The sequence below is a fragment of the Conger conger genome, chromosome 8 (assembly GCF_963514075.1).
Source record: "Conger conger chromosome 8, fConCon1.1, whole genome shotgun sequence".
In the NCBI taxonomy this organism is placed as follows: Eukaryota; Metazoa; Chordata; class Actinopteri; order Anguilliformes; family Congridae; genus Conger; species Conger conger.
Window position 1 is genome coordinate 44,831,046 of NC_083767.1, and position 6,830 is coordinate 44,837,875.

At 47.4% G+C, this 6,830-nt stretch overlaps 1 protein-coding gene across 4 annotated transcripts in view; it reads right to left on the minus strand.

The window, feature by feature from the left end:
* plxna4 (plexin A4) overlaps positions 1-6,830 on the minus strand; it is a 283,559-nt gene that overhangs the window by 199,598 nt on the left and 77,131 nt on the right. The window lies entirely within an intron of this gene.

The following is a 6,830-nucleotide window of genomic DNA, read 5'->3' on the forward strand; positions in this document are numbered from 1 at the left end:
CTCACCCTCATACATACACAAACGTGTGCACGCAAACGCACACACATACACACACACACACTCAAACTCACCCACACACATACGCACAAACACATACACACACACACAAATGTGTATGCAAACACACACAGATCCTCAGAGATGCAAACAGCATACTCTCCTGTGTCCTCAAGGCAGCCACTGTTTCATATTCTGCTTCTGTTCAGTCTATGGGGAGAGTGAGCATACAGCAGTGCACTGTGTTTATCTGTGAACAAGGGGACACAGTGCTGGGAGCGCAGCCCAGTGTGTGTGTGTGTGTATACACCTGTGTGCATGTGTGTGTGTGTGTGTGTGTGTGCGTGCATGTATGTGTGTGTGCATGTGAGTGTGCGTGTGTGCATGTGTGTGCGCGTGTGTGTGTGTGTGTGTCGCCGCAGTGCCGGGTGGAAGTGACTGAGTCAGCTGTTCCTCTCCAACCGCAGCTCTCCCAGGGTGATCCAGCACCTGTCTCTCCTCCAAAAACCCTAATACAGGAGCCAGCGTCTCACAGTGATGTCATCATCATCGTGGGACAGAACTAGTGAAGGGGAACACGCTCACCAAAACAAAGCGGATAAGACATAAGAATATAACCCATAACAAAACAAACACCTCGACTGTGTAATACAGCACAACAGACCATGTAATAAAAATATGTTCTTCCTTAAAGTCTCATCATCTTAAGTATACTGTAGTGAGAAGTAGCAGTTGGGGAATTGGTCTTACGAAAAGGAGGCTCCACGGTCAAATCCCTGTTGTACCCTGGAGCAAGATACTTAACCTGAATCACTGGGATATGAAACTATCGGCCTGAATCCTTATTTTTTTAAAAGCCGCACAATTCACCCTGAATAATGGGAATGCGCCGACTCGATAAATAATGTAAAAATACAGATCCATAATTAATAAACCCTGATAAATAGTCATGATGAGAAAGGAGCCATTTGTTTTGCGACGGCCGCTGGACCTGACGGGCTGTGAGCGCAGGACGGCGGGTCACACCAGCGCCTCTGCAGGGAGACAGTGATGGACGCCTGGCTGCCGGAGTCAGACGCAGAGCTGCTCGCGCGCAGGCCTTAGCCAGGGAGAATAACGACGGCATTATTTCCTCATCGCCTGACAGTGCGGGAGCTGATGAATAATACAGGCTAAGCAGGCCTGAGGCGGGGGGGGACACCGCAGGAGGCCGGTCTCAGCCGAATGCCCTTTCTCTCCGACTGCGTCACCCCCCCTGAGGGCACACGCCGCCCCCAAACACCCCCGAACCTCAACCCCTCCAGTCACGCCGACACGAACCAATGGGGCGGACGGTGCGCTTGCGGAAAGTGAAGGCCTTTGATTGGCTGAAGCTGATGAATAATTAATGAGCTTCCCGAGCTTAGCCTTACTCGGCTAATTGCAGATGTCTAAACCTTCCTTCCCCACAAGCGGCGGAGTGGAGAGGTTTAACGCAGCCGAAACCTCACACAACCTCTTCCACCGAGAGAAGCCCTCCAGCGGGAAGTGCCCATTGCAGGCTAGCCTCAACATCTCACATGAACACTCACACCACAGCATTCAGAGCATTAACACTCATTTCACCACAAGGGATAACCATTAGCTACAGGAAACTATAACTGCAACAATAACTAATAATAACTGCAGCAATAATGTTAAACTACAGTGTAACAATGGTTTGCTAGTGTCCACACCAGAGAATCATCATCATTGAATACTATATCACCATCTTTACTCAACACACTTTAATGCATTTCCCTGGCTACAGACAACACATAGCAGTTATTGGTCTAACATTTTCTATTAATGTCAATGTTCTACACCGTACTCTGACAGTGATCCAAACAGTTTCCCCTCATCACCTTCCTAGCTCAGAGTTTTTGTGGCAGTGTAGGCCTTCAATCATTGGAATTGGAACGATTTTTATCAATGTATCATTATTGTTATAGTTATAGTTCCAGTTGGAAAACGGGGTCGTGCAGATGAACAAAATGGAGCCCTTATCTCCAGGGCCTCACTGTAGCTGTGCTGTTTTACATTTATCCTCAGGGCAGAGTCAGCCTGTCCCTCCGCTGCCCCCGGTGGCTATCTGGAAGATTGCGGGAGGGTCGTCTCATTCCAGTCTGTATCAGAAAGGCCCTGGAAGAGGACACTCAAAAGGGTAGGACACGGGACGGTTTAGCATCTCTCTCATTTTAGTCCGCATTCTCCTCACTTCAATCGCAGCCATTCTCCTCATTCCGATTGTTCCGGCTCGCGGGATTAATAATTGTATTTACCACTAGGCCGTGCTGCCGTTACAAATGATTGAGTGGTGGAAAAAATACAACATAGCTATGATTTATTCTGCCTGGGATAAAACAAAATATAGTGCTTTTGAGGCAGTTTCACCGGGAAAAGCAATATGTTAAATTAATGAGATTTATTGATTCCTTTCCGGATAACCACAGTTTCACTCAGGTCGAATTCTGACGGTTTGTCTCTTGATAATCCAATATGTTTTTGCTTCTATCGCTGATGTATTTCCATTTATTTCCACTTACGTGCATTATTTTTATCCCAATAAGCTCATATATTCATGCACTCACATAATTTCCACCTGTTTAAGAGGCCAGGTCGCCTCAGAGGAAATTAGTTCATAACAACCTAATGAAGAATCCTCAGAGGACCAACCTTGTTTAGATTTTCCGCGCATTGTGGCTGTTATTTTAGTCCAGTTTAAAATAGGTCAGGACCATCCAGCCAATCACAGAGGGCTCCTGTGTCCGTCTGTCCCCACCACACCTGTGACCCACCCCAGCTCCCCGGAGAAAGAAGTGACGCAGGTGAAAAGCTCATGTGCTTAATTGAAGTTTCCGTGCTTACAGAGGGGCACAGGTGCATGCTGGGACGTGGAGTTCTCTGCATGGTGCTGTTCAGGTCGCACATGTGAGCTGGACTCCCAGGTGACCTGTTTTCCGCAGGTACGCACTTTTCCACCTGGTCACTGCTGCAGTAGCCTCCCTAAGTAGGCCTCCAGCTCTACATGAGTATGCTACAGACACATAGCCTCAACTGGAATCACCTGTATCAGGGGAGGTACACTGACCCAAGATATAGCTGAAAATGGGATTAATGTAGCACAGGAGGGTAGGTGGCATGTCATAAGCATTGTGCCTCTCAAAACAGAGACTACTACATTCTAACTTTCCACACTCAATATACAGTAGATAAGCTTGATTTTCAAAATAATTTGTATTACAGTATTTTCATTGATGGAATGAAATCAATATAGCATACTGATACACAAACAAATCTCATGTAATGTTAGACCTTCTAGTGAAACTGTATTACCAGTCAGGTAGCTAGCCAATTTGCACAATCTAGTCAGCTAGCCAGATGGATATTCCTGTTAACTAGATAGCTTGGTTATCTCGCTGGCTTGCTATGAAGCCGACTATACCAGTCTGGTCAGTAACACATTTCCACAGTCAAAAACCCAAACATCTTCTTTCTGCTTTGCTGTCTGAGACAAGCTATCATTGTGTGTACTAACACACACACACACACACACACACACACATACACACACACTTAGAAGCATACACAGGCACAGACACACATGCAAATTCATACAAACCTGTATGCACGCTTGCACTCATACAAGATTAAAACAAACACCGACACATAAAGACACGTATGTAGCTATACACTGTCTGCCGGCAACCACTATGACACAAGCACAGTTTCCTGGAGAACATATCCGTACCCATAACCCCTAGCAGGGCTGGGTCCTTTAGGGCAGGGCTTAGGAGATTAATCCTCATCTGTTTCCACCTGTAATTCCCTGTGTGCACTGTACAATATCCCAGAGGGACAAACAAACATTTTCTCTGGGTTTAATAGTAAAATATTTAATATTGAAATATCTAAAAAGGCCCATCAGATCACTAGCTGCCTGTCAGTGCTGTAGAAGCATGTCAGATCCACTCCAGTGATCATAATGCCATCATTTGTTTTTGTTTTGTGTTTTGCTCGTGCGTTTTTGGTTGGTGTTTTTTGCTGTTTTGTTTTTGCTGTCTTTCCTGCTGACAGCTGAATAATTCAGATCAGCTGAGCAAAGTTGTTTATTTATCGAGGTAACTCCCTTTCTCCCCCCTCGCTTCCTCTCTTCCTCCCTCCCTCCCTCGCTCTTTCTCTCCTGAGTGCCAGAAGGTACCGGCACTCTCTTCTGCTGAACTAACAACAGGATCAGGTGCCTGCGTTTCTGGAGCGAGAAAACCCAGGGTCCTAATGAAATCTCCGCCTCCTCTCTCTTTTTCTCCCTCTCTCCTTTCTCCTGCTCACTCCTTCCCCTCTCTTTTTCTCTCCCTCGCTCCCTCCACACTCTCTACCTGCTCCTCATTTCTCTCTCTTCATCTCCCCCTCCTCTCTCTCCCTCTCTTTCACCTCCTTCTTTCCCTCTCTCCCTCTAGCTCTCCCTCTCTCTATGTCCATCTCTCTCTAACTGTCTGTCTCTCTCTCCTTCCACCCCTCCCTCTCCCTCTCTCTCTCCCCACGGGGCCAGTGCAGGGTAGGGGAGGTGTGAGGTGTGATTAGCAGGTATCTCCCCGCTCTCGCGGCGCAGTAAACACGGCCCTGCCTCAGCCCTGCTGCCTCCTGCCCCGCCGCGTTACCGCCGTGCCGCCGGTCTCCACGGTGACGCCACGCCTCACCGCCGCTCGTCTACAGCCCTAGCGCCCCGCGCCTTCCCAGCATGCCGCAGCCCGCCCCTCTTTCCTCCGCTCGGCAGCTGCCCGAGAGCGCTGTCCACTCCCGCCTTTCCGGAGGGTTCCGCGGATGCCTCTCCACCAACAGGTGATCAACATCTGGAGCGACAGATGACTCGCGAGTTCCCAATCCAATCAATACAGGCAATCATGCTGAGCTAATTAAAGCTCAGCTGCTGCACAGAGCTGGCTCATCTCACCGACTTCCACGGCCTAAATCTGACTCAGGAGGGGAGGGTGCAGGGGGGTTATGAAAAAACAACTCTTTACAAAAATAACACTTTTATTTCATTTTTTTAATCTTCCTTTTCCCTGCTTCGGGGAGCTGGTAGCCATAAGACCAACGGAGCACCTCCTCCAGACACACCCGGTGTAGCCCCAGCTCCACGCCGGTCTCCTGCCTGACAGTGAACAATGAATGGAGCTATCTTTGCTTTTGTGATTCCAATTACAAACTGACATTGACATTTATGTGCTGTCATTTGCGTGTTTATTCTATGTGTATTATTGTAATCGGCATTTTTTCAATTACCCAGCTTCAGCCACTGGCAGATGGGCTCTGAGTCAGGTTCTGTTCAAGGTTTCCTCCCGATACCAGCCAGGGAGTTTCTCCTGGCCACTCTCACCCAAGGCATGCTCCCGCCATTCAGCCCTGGAGCTCTGCAAAGCCGCTTTGAGAGAATGCCCGTTGGAAAAAGGGCTATACAAATCAAACTGAATTGAAAACTCACCTCAACCACTGGCCTTGTCGGGCCCTCCAACAGAGCAGCCATTCTTGTGCAACAGTACAATGCTCTCCACACATCGATTGAGACGGAGAGGGAGAGAATCGTTTGTTCCGTGTATGCCGGGAGGTGATTGGATGGGCAGACTGAAAGAGGCAGCTGGGATCTGTGCAGGACACCAGGGACCCTTCTACTCTTCGCAATAAATACCACGGCAGACCAGTACCACCTTTTAATATCTCCAACACAACCGTGTCCCCATCCCTGCTTAGTATGAATGATGGCCAAAGCACTGCTTCTCAGTATGAACACTACCACTGTACACACGGTAAGTCAGTCCTCCCATCCACTAAAGGACAACCTGTCCATATGGGTAGTCCTGCTGTATACATACGCAGTAAACTACAAACCCCCCTGACTGTGACTCCATCGCATCCACTATAAACAGTGCATCAGTGGAACAGGAACTCAGTGGGTAGTAACTAGCACCAATGTTTTACATGAATATATTCCAGTTTGATGTGGGAAAGCCCTATGAATTAAAATATGTACGCCTTAAGCAATTTTCACACAGGATGCAAAGCAACTAAAATTCATTATCGGATTGAAATGCATAATTAAACCAATGCTGTTCAACTAGCAAGATGGTTTTTAGCATGTAAGCAGAGAACGCTCGTTTTATTCCCCATGTTGTGGATGTTAACCTTTCGTAAAATTTCTGGGTAAACAGACCAATTCAAAATTACACAGCACTTTGCTGTGGCAGAATAAATGGGGTGGCTAACTAAATGCCTGCAGACACAGTTCACAGGGTCCACACTGCGGTTATAGCTCTGAGCAAGGTGGTTTGCCAGACGTGGAATAAACGGCCTAAAATATTCCATAAATGTCCTCAATAAAATGGACAGTGTTTTATAAAGCTGCCTACAAAAGGTGCCCTTGATAAGAACATTTAAAAAAGTGAAAGTGAATACATGTGTACACGCCGGCAAGAATCTTGTTTCTATCCAGTTCTACACCTCCCATTGTCATCTCCATAAAAGCCTTAAATAATACAGATCTTTGTGCTGAAAACCTTCAGCCTTGCAGTCTACGCTGATGGGGTGTGGAGCAAGGATACTTTTGGGAAGTGGAGATTTTTGTTACACCAGTAAATTAAAAATACTGTGCTTATTGCAGGCTCCAGGAACAGGGTTGGGCAGGTCTGGGCGACAGAGAGATGGCCTAGTCTATACCAGTTAGACTGCATTTGCTCAAACTGCAGAAACGGCTTAGAGAAATTGGGAAAGACTAGCACCATAGAGGCTAGACCAACACTAGGCATTAGGCCCACAGTCTG